Source organism: Corvus hawaiiensis, chromosome 17 (genome assembly GCF_020740725.1).
Source record: "Corvus hawaiiensis isolate bCorHaw1 chromosome 17, bCorHaw1.pri.cur, whole genome shotgun sequence".
Classification (NCBI taxonomy): Eukaryota; Metazoa; Chordata; class Aves; order Passeriformes; family Corvidae; genus Corvus; species Corvus hawaiiensis.
Genome location: NC_063229.1, coordinates 5,782,915 through 5,796,948, shown reverse-complemented (window position 1 = coordinate 5,796,948; position 14,034 = coordinate 5,782,915). Strand labels below are relative to the sequence as shown.

The following is a 14,034-nucleotide window of genomic DNA, read 5'->3' as shown; positions in this document are numbered from 1 at the left end:
CAAAGCATTTGGCTTGCAGACACTTCGCCATAACACTGCCGAGGCTGGAGCTGGATCTATTAAAGCAGCCACACTGCTGAGTGAGGCTGGAGAGCCTCCTCACCCCCCCCATCTGATGATGAAGCTGGAGCTGAGACCTGCAAATCCTCTGCCACATCTTCCCAAGGCAGCAGTTAAAGCACAGCATGACGCTGATGCAGAACACAAACACTTACAGAAGTCCTTCACTTAAGTGTCATCAACTAATTTCAGTTTTATTCCACTTAAAAAAAAACCAAACACAAACCATGGAAAAGCAACCCTTGAATGGGATACCTTGAAGTGAAAGACTGGAGATTTCTTAAAGCTTTCAAGTAAAGGGAAAACTGAAGGCCCAGGTATGTGAGTGGCCACTCCTGAAGTTAAGGAGATTGTTCCCAGTCACTGGATTGCTCGTGGGGAGACACCTGCAGAACAGGGCCCGGATGATCAGGTGAGGTGTCTGCAGCACAAAGTCAAGTCAGTGGCATGGAGAGTGACAGAAATAGCCTTCTCCTCCCCACGCCAAGCTAATCTCTCCACTGGAATTGGAAACCAAGCACGAAAGCCTCTAGCAGGGATCTGAGTGCATAAGCAGTCAGCAGAGGAGGTGGTGCATGACTTAATTATTTTATTAACAGTCAACTCCTGCACCGTGGCAGGGCAAGGAGTTGCCAAACTTCACCCCTTCTGCTCCCTGCGAGGGCCAAGGCCAATCTGTGTGTTCCTGGCCCATGTTCCTGGCCCATGACCAGCCCACTGCAGCCCTTCTGCTGAACCCATCCTCTGGCAATAGGCACCACTGAAGAACCCGCAGGCTTCTCCTTTGGGCATCACGTTCAGGATTGTCCCTGCTTAGGGTTACAGAGCAGCCAAAGACACATGGGTACTCCTGCTGCTGGCCAGGATCTTCCCAGGGTCTGGAGGCAGCAGCAGAGCAGCTCTTCATCACTGGGCCCCCAATGAGGCAAGAGCTCACTGGAGCCCAAAAGCCAAACACCATCCACAGCCAGCCAGAAAGCCACTGAGAGAAGGAGGTGACAGCCCCGGGGACAGGCAGGAGCAGCAGGGAGCGGCAGGCACAGGAGCTCAACCATCCCCAAGGGAGGACAAGGCAGGGGATGTGTCTTGAGGCTGACCATACACAAAGAGCTGAGGTCCTTTCCCTCCCTCCCACAGCCCAGACTGGGTGGGAAGGGCAGCAGCGTCCCCCTCCCACCCCTCCCAGAAGAACTCGCTCCAAGTCACTTCCTAAGCCGTGTCCCTGCAGAGCACATACCCACGAACAGCTCTGCCAAGGCACTCCCCACCCACCGCTGACACGTGAGCTGCTCTGATCTGCAGCACCTTCAGGAGGACGGGAAACAAGCCCCTCTCCTGTCCTACTGATGAGAACAGAGAGCCCTGTGCTGGATCAGGAGCTCTTGGCGTTTGTGAGGTTTATTTTTTTAATTAGTAGAGAGTGCATCAAATCAGGAGGGTCCTCCATGCTAAGATCACCACAGTCTAAAACCGTTTCTTATATAACTGCCTCTGTCACCTCCTGCCTTTTGGAGAATCATTTCATTAGAGCACCATCAGCAAGGACACTGCATCGAGCCCCACCTGGCAACTGCCCCAGCTGTTAGAGCCTCACACACCTACAACAGGGGACCTGGCTGCTGGGTCTTCAAATGAAGACACAGTGGTGGATACCAACAGCGACCACATGGCAAACTGGGGAGTTCAAATCACAAGAGCTGCCCCTCCACCGAATCACAGCCCCAAAACACTCATTTTCACTGGCAGTGCCACAGGACACAGTCTCAGTTCCTACAGAGCAGCATTTCCAGCCTCTTGAAGGGTTTCCTTTTTTTCCTGAAGCTTAAATTTTTATTTCTCCAATATCACCCTCCCAGACAGGTTGTACCATCCCCTTTGTCTGGATCTCTGTGCACGGACTGTGACACAGGTGGGCACCAACCACCATCTCCTCTGGACATCAGGGCTGGTGGGAGGGCTGAAGGCAGAAACCTGAACACAGCCCAAGGCAGCACATCAAACAACAGCTGGACACTAACCCCAGCCAGTGCCTTCACAATAACCTGCAACAAACCCTTCTCCAGAGGTCAAGAGCATCCACTGGTGAGCACATGAACACAGAACAGGGTCACTGGCATTTCTCTGGCAACAAACTCACTGCAAGAGCCACACCACCACCTCAGGATTGTTATTTCTAGTCCTGTGCTCCTGCCACGAGGTGCTGGTGGAAGCTACTCGTCCCTCAGCGCTACTCTGAGAGCTCTGGCTATTGCTTCTGGTGGCAAATTCTTCTTGTACACACCGTGTGAGTCTCTCTGTTGTGCTGTGAGCCCCACAGCACTCACAGGTTAACCACACAGAGGAGTGAAAATGATGAAAATTGTTGCTGCCTCATTTAATTTCACCGGCATCTTAGAAGTAAACAGCTCCTTTCCTCACTCAAGGCTTCTGCAACACTGTAAGCAGCAGATGCTCAGCACTACCAGAAGAATGGTTCCTCCTGAAGGAATGACAGGGCAAGTAGCAAGAAATATCACTTAAAAAATTAAAAAGAAAAAAAAATATATATATTTTAGCCAGGAACACAACTCCTACATCTGCCCTGGGGTGCTTGTGGGGAAGAGCAGGTACAGAAATCTTCTGGGTGAGAGATCTCATCAGAAATTGGGGGTTTCAGGAAAGATTCTTGGCTTTCCCACAGGTTTCTTGTATGCAAAGTAAGTAACTTAATCTGTGCCCTAATTACCTTCTTAAAGTGAAGATACTGTTTTACCATCTGCAGCAAAGGAGCTTTCATTGCTGCCGGCTGCAATGGTGGTGAAGGTGCATCACTGTAAATTATTTTTCCAGCTTGATGGAAAGCTCAAAATTTCAAGCTAAATTCTTCTCCAGAGAACTAAAAACATTTTGGTTTGGCTGCTTTATCTCTATTTCCAGATAATCTCTCAGTCTTCAATGAGCCCATTCCCAGCAGACGGGATGAAATACAAGCAAGAAGAAAAAAGCCAAACAGCAAGTCAAAAAAAATCTCTTTGGAGCCAACACTGGTAATAGAAAGTTTTAAGTGCCTCTTTCTTTTCTCCTCCCAAGTGCTCCACTCCTAACAATACTGGCAGTTGTTTGAGGAAAGCCCCTCAGCATTTTCACTATATATTTCCTGTAAACACTCAACACAGCACAATATACATTCTTCTTCCTATCAATATTTCAACGTGGGCTTCCTCAAAAAAAATTTAAAAACAGCAAAAAACCTTCTGTGCCAAGCAGTCCTCCCCCACATCAGCGTGCCATGAGGAGCAACACAAACCTGGTGGTGGTCCCCAGACACAAAGGGCTGGACAGCTCAGTCTCAGGGTTCAGCAGACACAGCAGGGAAGGGCTTTGCTTTGTGTCTGAGCACAGTTTACACACGATTGAGGAGCAAGCCAGAGCATTAAAGCTAAACCAGCTCAGATCTCACTTCCCTCCCCACGTGGCTGCTGTGCAAAGCTGCTCCTGGAGTTCCCAGTGCAAGGCAGCAGGACTTGAAGGCGTTTTAAAAACCTTCCTCTAAAAGCTCTGTAGAGCAAATGCACCCTTCTGTGCCTGCTCCAGCACAGCACTTCAGAGCTGCCACTTTTCTGCGTTAAACTGCCCTTGCCTGGGTAAAGTTTCAAATCTAGAACTTCCATGTGGGTGGTTTTCCCACTCACTAATAGTTGCGGGTTTCTTCTCCCCTCTCTGTTTTTATTCCCCATCATCTTCCTCACCAGCCAAGCTCCACTCTCACTGGCTCTCCCACCACATCCATGGGCAGAGGGGGCTGTTCCAGCCCCAGTTTGAGGTGTAGCTCTAGAACACCTTGAAGGGTACCTCGGAGCTGTAAAAACTGCTCAGCCCCCTTGCACTTCCCAAGGGGGAAGCCTTGGGTTCCCCTCCTGCTTTCAGGTCGATCAATGAATCAGTAAAAACAGACACCCTGGGCCCTTGGCCACTAAATTCCACAGGGAGAAGGGAGAGGGGCATTTCTGCCAGCTGGAACATGAACATCTAACGGTGATTTCGAGTTGAGTTAAACATCAGAAAGTAAGTTCAGGGCTCAATTTCAAACAAAACCAGAGCAAGGCATTCCCTTTTAATCCAGAGCAATAGAGAAACCCACTCAGCAGCGTGCAAAGCTGCAGACAGCACTCACTAATTGTCCTGGTTCCTTTTCTCCCTGAGCTGAGGGCTGAGCACACATAACCAGGAGCAGAGCTCTCCCCTGCTCCCCTCTGACTGTGCCCCAGACAGCACACACAGCTCCAGGGAAGATGATGCTTGAAGACAAGGAAATTTTATTCCTTCAAGAATCCAGCACACGCACCACTCCCCTCTCCCCTTTGCTCCCCTTAGCAGAAAAGTGCCTGCTAACAAAATTTATCTCCGGCATCAGAGGAGCAGCAGGATCCCTGCCCTTAGGCAAAGAGAGAAGGATCAGAATGGGATTTCTGTGCAAACATGAAGCGAATCCCAACTTCCCTCGCACGAGAGCAGCCCCATCCTCTGAGCCAGGCAGTTAAACATTGAAGGAAAGGCATGCAGCAGCTCCGATTATGTGGAACAAAAATTAATTGAGGGCATAAGTCTCTGGTTGGGCTCTCCATTTCTTTTTTCCACAGCACATTATATGGGAGTGGGGGGTGCAATGCAGACACCTGCAGGGAAAGCAGCCCGACCCATCTGTGACAGTGATATTACCTCTTTTTATTTGTTTTTCTGGTTAGAGCTTCCATTTTTTATCAATCCTGCCACAGACAGATGTGTGGAGGCTTCCAAAACTGCATCCCTCTTCCTGACATTTTCAGCTACACACTGAGAGATCTGTAATTTGGAAAACAACAATTTTCCCTCAAAACAGGCTTTAAAATAAGACATGGGGAAAACAAATTAAAAAAAAAAAGCAAACCCAAAGCTAATTTCTAACAGAATCTCAAAAACACCACTGGAAGAGCCCACACCCTTTCCCTCAAGATATAAATTAAAGCCCTATTCACGCCTGCACCCCACTTTTTTTAACAGAAATCCTTCCATTGTTTAAAGCCATTTACACATATTTTGGCCAACGGAAAAAAAATAATCCTGGGAACAGCCCTATTCTGGCACAGCAACAAGCTAGATAAGTGCCTGGATTTTCCATTTGCAGCTCCGAGGCACCTCACGCCGTGCCAGCGTGGGATGTGTCAGCGACAGGGCTCTTGTGGGCTCCCAGCTATGGACAGGGATGTGCCTTTCCCTGGGAACACCCACACCGGGCATCCCATCTGCCCCCAGACAGATGTGCACCCCCAGGGCTGTGCCTTCTTACAGGGAGTTACCATCCAATGGGACTAAATTCCTCGATTTTTAATGATTTTCTGGGGGTTTTGTCACCAAAAGAAAGTCCTGCCTTCATCTTCTCTTTCCAAGGCAAAGGTGTGGTTCTGTCAGCTTTATGGCACCACGCTGACAAAGCCAGTGATTGGCAGGATTTAAAAGTGATTCCTACACACCTGACAGGAGGAATATTGATTTTGTGGGAGATTTATGAGAGGATTCTCTTCCCAAACATCTGATCCATCCATTTTAAATAGCAGCTGCATTTAATTACTACTAACAAAATGCTTTCAACTCTAAAGCTTATGGACATTATTGAGTGTATCTATAACAATTCCAATAATCCTCAAAAGGTCTTAACTAAATAACATAAAAAGATGCCCTCTGACCCATCCTGCATCCATCAGGGAGCCCAAACAGCTACTCAGGGTAGTGTTACCCTCCTGCCTCTGCTGTGCAGGGACCAGTGGGGTGCCCACAGGCTCTGCTGGGAGAGTAAAGAGGTGAGACTTTGGGAAAAATTAATTATCCATGCTACAGTGTGGGATGCTTTGTTCCAGACAGCTCAAACATCTGGATTTGTTGTCTAGGGCTCAGCCCTTATACCTTGGTGAACTCCACAATGACTTATTGACCTACTAAGCCACGCACATGTCACCAAAAAATTCATCGTCCAGTCACCCCAGATTTTGCAGGTCATGGTTAGCCACCAGCATGCAAGAAAGGGGCCCTGAGGCTGCTGATCCAACACTTACAGAGTGGGCCAGGCCTCCTGCAGCACCCTACAGCTGCTACAGGGTACCGGGGCCAGCCCATGCACAGCGGCAGCCGTGATCAGCACGCCCAGATCAGGGAAATCCAGGCTGTTTTCCCTGGAAGCCTGAAGGAATATTACAAGAGCATCTTCTAGAAAGTGGAACCACAACACTTGGAGAGGACAGAGGCTCCTTAAGATGCAGATGAGCAGACAGCCTGCACGGGGAAAAGCAGCTCCAGCACCACCTCTCACTTCCACCTCTGCCCGAGCCCCGCTCCAGAGGAACTCGCCGTATCTCACATGCAAGCCATGAGACTGAAACGAAATGTTTTGCTAGCAGAATGCTAACAAAATGTTAGCACAGCCCTCTGCAGTGCCAACATCGCCAGTTTCAGTCTGAAATCAGACTCTGGGAGCAGCTTGCCACTGCCTTGCTGGCGAGGCAGATTTTCTGTTTCTGAAGAGCCTTATTTTTAGGCGCAGCTATCAACCCGCACGTCACCATACGTGCCCTACTTTCTGTGTTTTCTGCGTCTCCTCTTGGCCACAGTCAGGAGCTGTTGTTGGCTTGACTCGCTGCTCTGACAATACAACTGCTCTGACAACCAGTTCAATCAAATATTTACCACTTACTAGTTTGAAAATAAGATTTTGGATACTTTAGATTGACTTGACTTACAAGAATGGAAGCAGAATTGCTGGTACAGCTCTCCTCCTCATCAGTCCAGTTCTTACTTTGCTTCTGCCATTTCTGGGATTACCAGCACAGGGGCTCTGCTGCCACAGGCCAAGGAGAACCAAGGAAAACCTTAGGAAACCTCATCCGCTCATGAGCCCAACATTCAGCCATCCTTCTCTGCTGTCCCAATGTGCCAACAGTCAGACCTGCCCAGAAGAGACTCTTCCCAAAAATATCAAGATCTAAGGGCCAGAACTCGGCTGGGAAGAATGGCTGCTCTTAGGAGAGACTTTCTAGAGGGCTTCTTGGACAGAGGTGCCAACCCTGCCATTCGGTAGGTACCTCACTTGAATGTTTGTTCTGAGAAGCAGCGTTATTTGGACGGCAGAAAAATCAGTGTATAAGTCACATTCAGGTAGCAGGGGCACCTCAAAGCCTGAAACCTGATCTGATCCAGCAGATGGTGGGGATGGCCCTTCTGCATCCCACTGACAGACCTCCAGCACTGCTCCCACCGCTGCTTTGGGGGGTTAAGCAAGGCAGCAAGCAAAGCCCACCCAATACAAAACCCACTTAACTTCACGTACCAGATGAACTCTTGCTTGAGACCTCACTAACAAAATCCCTACATCTCAGCTTAGCCCCACCAAGGAGAGAAAATGAAGGTATTAATGGACACCCCATAGCCAGCACGGGGCTCTCCTGCCTTCCTTGGTCTTTCTCTTTGTATGGGTATTTGACCTTTGAGCTGCCGTGCCAGTCATCAAACAGAATCCGTGCCCGTGAAATGCTGCCAAACTCCAACATCACCACATGGAGCTGCCTTAGAGCAATGCCTCACACTTGGGGTTTTCCCATATGGATCATTAAGGATGCCGTGGCTATGCCACAACATCAAATGGAGCAGGTGGGGCAAAATTAAGGCAACTGGTCCTGATTAGGGAAGCTGTGCATCTCCATCCTTCCCTCCTAGGCTGTCCTCTCTCCTCTCTTCCAGAAATACCCAACCTGCAACTTCTGCCCCTTGCCAGCTCAAGGGCAGAGCAGCAAGATACAGCAGACCCTCACTTACAAAGCAGGGGCAAGAGCAAACTCAGAAGGAAGATCTCTTGGCAACTCAGGGTGAGAGGAAAAGGGGGGAATTGCTGCCAGCTTGTTTGTGTGCACTTAGGGTGGCGTTTCTAACCCTGTAATTGTTGCATAATGAATTTAGTAATGGAGTTCAAGAGCTATGAATCATTCAGGCCAAGAAAGCATGAGTCAGCCCCCGAAGAATCATGAGATGTTAAAATTACATACATTTAACTTGAGCTTGACAAATCCAGAGGGGCGATGTCTCAGCACAACTCAAACCATCATGACAATATCCCCACTGCTCCTCCCAAGGGACACAAGGCCAGAGCAGCACCAGAGCAGTGCCTTTGGCCACTGCAAATAATTCACACCTGCCACCCCTGCCCAGCCCAAGCTATCAGCCCCAGCTCCCAAAAAGGCACCTGATGCTGCCTCTTAGCTGGTGCTCACATTGACTCACTGAGAAAGGTGGTAAGGCCCAGCCAGCCTGGGAAAAGCTCTTTGCACAGTCCTGACATGGACTGAGCACTCAGGATGCTCATTTCACTGTGTGTGACCTGCTCAGGAGCTGGATGGGGACAGGGGAGGACAGCAGAGGTGGCTGTGGGAGCTGGCAGTCAGGGTGTTGGAGCAAAGCACAGAGCTGGGGGTGGGAAAAGAGTGCAGATCTCTGCACGGCATGGAGCGTGAAACAGGGCAGATTCATGACAGGGAAGGATGCCTGAGTTAGGGAGTGTATGTGGATGCAGAGAAGACTTCAGGAAGAAAGTGCTGGGGATCCTGCTTAAGCCAGGCCCTGTATTCTGCATTTACAGGGCCTGCATATATGGAAGGAAAGTTATTTTGAAGTGAGATAGGGTGCAAATTCAAAGCAGAACAACTATTCTGGGTTAACTCCCCAGGTGGCTTCTTATTCTAGAGTAGCAGTACCTTTTTCTAGTTTAATTCACTGTAAAAATAGATTAGGCTAATGGTTCTCATCTGCAGGGCCATGGTAGCTGGCCTGCTGCTCTTAGAGCACCCTTAATTGGAGCCTGGCTATGGGCACATGGGGGGCTCTGGGATGCAGATGGGGTAGTCTGGATTTGGGAACATCGCATTAACTTAAACCAGGAAGGAAACGACCGCCTGCAGGAGGGTCTGCACAGGCACAGGGCTGTCCCTGCAGCAGGTGCATGGGACACAGCCGGGCAGGGGACAGCCCAGGCAGTGCTCTCTGCCCACCATAAACCCAGCAGCACCACACGAGACCCACAGCCTGCCCTCTGCACGCACCCCGAGGCCTCCGTGTAAAGCCAGTTTTGTTTGAGGTTCCTTTGAATTTACCATTTATCAAGCTTCCATTTAGCCCCGTTAATCACAGCCTATCAAGCTCTTTCAAATGCAAACATGGAAATGTACCCAGCGACTGCACTTCTCCCGTTTATCCTTCTCCTGCTGGAATTATGGAGGGCTACAAAGCAGGAATGCCAACCCACCTGTCTCATGCTTTTCAACCACTTCCCATGGGATAAAATCAGCTGACTATTCTGGAAAAAAAAACAGACTGATCTCTTTCCCTGCCAGCTAGCAACATTCAAGGAGAGCAAACAATGTGTTGTGCGGGAGAAAGAGCATCCCTGTGAAAGTCAAGGGGAGAGGCAGACGGGCGGCTCCAGCACCTGCATCAGCACATGGATGCTGTCTCTGGAAGCAGGGACAGCCAAGCCACCTTTGTCAAAGGCTTTGCATTTCCTAGCTGGGCCTCTAGAGCCAGAGATCTCACAGCTCACTTAATCCCCGTCAAACGATACACCATTTGTTTGCTTTGTTTGGGTATTAAGGCTTAGCCTTCCTCAAGCTATTCATTCTTTTTCCTCAGTGCCTACGTGGCTGTTAACCCCGGTGCTGACACGCTTCTGAGAGCTGCAGGCAAAAGCCCTGTCAGGAAGAGCCACATCCTTCTGCAGGTGACGCTTGTCCCAGCCGGCAGTGCCGAGTTCTGACTCAGTCCCGTGTCTGCAGCTTCACTGACAAACCCTTTCCCATTTTGCCGTGAGACCCCGGGTGTAGCATTCATTCCCTCACCTCCCAAAGTCTGACAGCTTTTCCTGCTGCTCTTTGCTCAAGCCGAGTCCAGCACTGCCCAGCAAAGTGGGATCTACCCCGATTCCAGGGGCGAGCTGCAGGTGATTCCCACCCACCATTACCTACCCCTGGTGCTGCTGCTGGTGGCCAAGCACCCCGTGCTCCATGCTGAGCCTGCAGCCAAGCAGGACCTGGCATAGGAGCGGGGCTGTGCCTTAATCAGAGCTGGACTCAGCTTGCTGCTGGTACCACCCTGCACCTCCACCCCAGCCAGCAAAGCACCCGGGCTCCGCTCTCCTTTCAGGAGCGTCACCTTCAAAAAAAACCTTTAAAAATATAGTGTCTCCCTCTATTTGTATAAAGAAAAAACGTGTTGAACAGTAAAAAGTGACAGTCCACAACTGTGCATGCCCTAAACAGGCCCTGGCAAGCAGCAGAGCTGGTGTGGGCCGGTGGCAGCGCAGCAGAACGGGGCTGTCGGGATGAATGCGCAGGGCAGCACTCGGGAAGGAGACAAGCAGATTAATAGAAGACAACAGATTTCTAGTAAGATTGCGATAAGCCTCTTGAAACTTCCCTAAAGGATGAGCCAGCTGGCAAGACCATCCTAGGAGGTGGTGTAAGTTGACTAACAGCCTTGCAAAAAGCCAACAGCTGACCCCTTTCACACGTCCCAGCTCACTCCTGCAGCTCCTCAAGCAAGGAAAGCTGAACAAGCCACACCTGGATGCCTGTACCCCAGCACTCACTCGCAATTCCAGCCCTCCTTGCAGAGAAGCCACTGGCCCTGAACTGTTCTGAACAAGCAGCGAGGTCGGGCTGACCGCAGCACGGGCAGAGCTCACTGTCCCGCTCTCCCTGGCCGGTCACCCAGCACGTTTCACTGCCCACAAGGGGCTAATCCTGACCCGTGTCCCCAGTGTTGGGCCACAAAGCTGCCAGGCTTCTTTGGGAAGCGGCACACGGCTCCTGGAAAGGGCTTTGCCAAGCCTAGATGGGAATGACGAGGTGATGAGCAGGGCTCCTGCATTATGCTTTCCCTTCCTTCCTAAATTCATCTCTGCTGGGATCCCCCCAAATCCAAGTCCTCCAGAAACACCACACCCCAGTGAGCAGTTGCACGTCTGAGGAGGAAGAGGAGAGGGCTATCCACAGTGGAAGGAAAGCTTGAAGTGTTAAGGTTTTTATCCTTCAAAGGACAATACCTTCAAAACCTGCTGGAGGTAGAGTGGACACCACACCCAGGTATGGCCAAAAGAAAGAGCTCACTATATCCCCCTACCAGTGCCACAACAAAACCCGTCACCGTTTGAAACTGGAGGTTTCACCTGGAGCATCTTCTTCAGGATAATGAACAGCAGCAGCCAGTTTATTTGATATCAGGCAAGTTTTTCTTCTTAGGTGAATTAGCTGCTGATATAATTTGCCCACTGAGGTCACTGAATCATCATTTAGCAGTTTCAAAGGAGAGGAGATGAACTGCAGGCCAATTTCCCCCCTCCAGCTCAATGAGTGATTCAAAATGCAGTTAATGATAGTGGCTCATAAGTATCTGACAGAGGATTTGAGAGAGCAATTTATTGCCCAAAAAGAGGCTGATCTCTTTCAGCCAAAGCAGCTCAGCTGGTGAAGATGTAGGATCTGATTTTGCCATCTTACTTGACAGTTGTTAAATACTCGAGAGCTGCTAAACTTAAATCAGGCACAGGTAAAAGGAAAAAGGAGAAGCAGACTCAAAATCAGGGTAAGGAAGGTCACAGTTAAAACCCACTTCATCACCAGCAGGCAAGAGACCTTCTAAAGGATGAGGGAAAGAACGGAGTAATAACCAACAAGACTTTCAGCACAAATCCTGCATTTTTGTGAGTTTATATAAGATAAAAATGAGACACCCCCTCATCCACAAAAGCTTCATTATTTGTCAACCTCAGGCTCCATAACCAGTAAACACTGGTGGATGTTTTTCTTCTTGCTGGATGAAATGTGCCTAGAGGCAACAGGCATTTTATAAATTATCAAACCAAGGGAAAATAAGGTTCCAACAAAGTGACTGCAGAAGCACCAAGGAGCTGGTACAATTGGTACCAGCACATTTACACAGGGTCATTTTTCCTGCAACAACCGACTCAACAAGAAGACATTGTTGGAAATGCACATCCTGAACACGTGGTCTTGATGGCAAAAAGAAGATGCGATATCTCAGCATTTCATCACATCCATCACACATATCTGAAGTTCAACACTTTAAATCTTATTTTTCTTATGAAACAGTCACTTATGTTTTCCAGTCAGAGGGAAAATAAGCTTTTTTTTTTTTAATTCCAACCTCATGAGAGATCTCAGGACATGAAGCAGACCCCATGAAAATACTGTAATAGGAGTATTTTATATCACCCATAGTTTTTGATCCAACCCATAGCATTGAGAAGGAAGGAAAAAACATAAATGAAAAAGTATTCTTCACTCTCAGAATTTAATACATTACATCTTTCACAACAAACAGAATCCACCTCCAAATTAAGTTCTGTCCAGCCAGAAAAACCCCTTCTGCTTTCTGCCATAACAGCACTTGGCCCTGCCATCTGTGAAAAACCACTTAACAGTAACGGCAGGGCTCAGGACACCAGGTCAAGGAAGGCTGGGTCAAGGTGAGAGCTAGGGCAGCCCAGGCAGCCGCTGCTCCCGAGGTTCACTGAGCGCTTGTTAGGGAACAGGAGGGCTCAGAGATGGGTTTGGGTTTTCTTTTCTAGGTTATCGAACCCTCTCCTTTCCCTGACAATTTGTGAAAAGCCACTTTTCCTGCTACTACTCTACTGCAGCTTGAAGCATCTTCCCCCTCCTCGAGCAGTTATCATCATGCAGAAAAGATCTTTTCATGGTAAGCAAGCAGAGAAATAAACATGAATTCGGTGGCTTGTCAGAGCCAACCAAAAGCATCTCTACCACCACGGACACCTCAGGCCCTGGAGCTGGAGAAGGGGCTGAAGTTCAGCCTGAAGTTCCCCCGGTCTGCCAGTGTCTGAAGGAGACTCTCCAAGAAAGCCCTTCACCCCTCACAAAAACCAGCACTTGCAACCCCGATGCCATTTCAGGAATTACGGTTGCCTGTATTTATGCTACCTCGAGTAAATTTCTTCCACAGCCCTTTCGTGCCAGAAGGGAGAGGAATTCTACACGCACTAAGCAAAACCCACCCACGGGCAGCCCAAAACACCCACATCTACAGCGGGCTGGCTCTCGCACGATGCCCCACGGTACGCACGGCACTTCTACACGGGCGACAAAAGCTGCGCGGAGTCGGGACTGCCTTGAAAGGGGGAACCGCGTCCTCATCCATGTGCCACGATAAGGTGGCCGGGCTGAGCCGGTGCCGGGCTGCCCGGGGAGGGCAGCAGCTCCTGCAGCCCGTTCGGGGCTGGAGTTACCCAAACTCCGCGCTGCCTGCGGCGGGGACCGCACCCGCCCGCGGCACGGCAGGACCGCGGCAGCCCCGCGCAGCATCCCCCGGGCCGGGCCGGGCCGGGCCAGCCCCAATCCCCGCTGCTCGCCCCCCGCACGGCCCCGGCCCCGCACTCACCGCGGCAGCTCCGCGCAGCGGGCCCGGCCCCGCGCTCCCGCGGGCAGCAGCAGGCGGACGGAGGCAGCGGGAGGCAGCGGCGCCGCGCAGACCCGGTCCCCGCCCGCCTCCGGCCCCGGTTGCGGCCGCAGCTCCGCCCCGAGGAGGGGCCGGGGCCGGAGGCGGGCGGGGAGCGGCGCCCGCCCTGCAGGTGAAGGCGCGGAGCATCCCCGGGGATGCTGCGGGAGCGAGGGCTCGTCCGCATGGGGCGGGCGGGGCTGTTTCTGTCGTCGGGAGGGGTAATTAGGATAAATAAATAAGTATTTTTTTTAAAAGAAACCTCTTTGAATTTCAGTGGAAGGTCGCACCCCTGCCTGCCCGCCCAGCTGCCTGTGGATAAGATTTACCCCGACTTCTGGCTCGGCACAGGGTGAGGGATGCTGCTACCCCCACTGAGGCTGGAAGGTGGATGTGTGGTTTAGAAACTGTTTTGCCAGGGTTTTTGGCACAAATATCTGAGCCCGGCAG

At 50.5% G+C, this 14,034-nt stretch overlaps 1 protein-coding gene across 2 annotated transcripts in view; it reads right to left on the bottom strand.

Moving 5' to 3' along the window:
- The window catches only part of PPP1R16B (protein phosphatase 1 regulatory subunit 16B), a 55,380-nt gene extending 41,752 nt beyond the window's left edge, over window positions 1–13,628 (bottom strand). The window contains exon 1 of one of the 2 annotated variants that reach the window (XM_048321788.1): window positions 13,528–13,628. The gene's annotated coding sequence lies outside the window, so the exon portion shown is untranslated. Of the gene's footprint in view, window positions 1–4,758; window positions 4,841–13,527 lie in introns of those variants that run through there. The other variant, XM_048321790.1, reaches the window with a different exon arrangement.
- Window positions 13,629–14,034: the final 406 nt, after the last annotated feature.